Raw genomic sequence first — 537 nt, forward strand, 5'->3', positions numbered from 1 at the left:
CGTATCAGGAAAAAAAAAAAAAACGCGTCCACGGGGTGTTCCATCCAGCTGTTCAGAACATCGTGGGTGCTCAAATAGTATTAACGCTCCACGATGAAGATGGTAGCGAGGATGATGATGATTAATGCAATCCATGGGAAAATAGGGCTGGGGACGATGACACAGACGAGAGACCAGGAAAGGGAGGATGACTCACGGGTGAGGGGTACCTGGGGATAGAGCGATGTGGCGTGCACGTTGGCGAGCGTGGGGGGAGAGGCTGGGGCACGAGTGGCTCTGACCTGGGGAGTGGGCGGGTGGGTGCCCGTGGGCGGAGCGGCTCCGGGACTGAGTGGCTGGCAGCTATGTCTGCGAGAGCAGCAGCATCACCCGGGAGCGAAGCCTCCGAGACTCCGCCTAACTGACACCCAAAACTCTCCCTCTCCCTCCTGCAGCCCCAAACTGGAGGCAGCCGAGCCTGGGAGCAGCCTCGGCGGCGGCGGCGGCGGCGGCGGCGGCGGCGGCGGCGGCGGCAGCCCCGGCCCCAGCCCCAGCCCC

This window comes from Panthera uncia (assembly GCF_023721935.1).
Source record: "Panthera uncia isolate 11264 chromosome B2 unlocalized genomic scaffold, Puncia_PCG_1.0 HiC_scaffold_24, whole genome shotgun sequence".
NCBI lineage: Eukaryota > Metazoa > Chordata > Mammalia > Carnivora > Felidae > Panthera > Panthera uncia.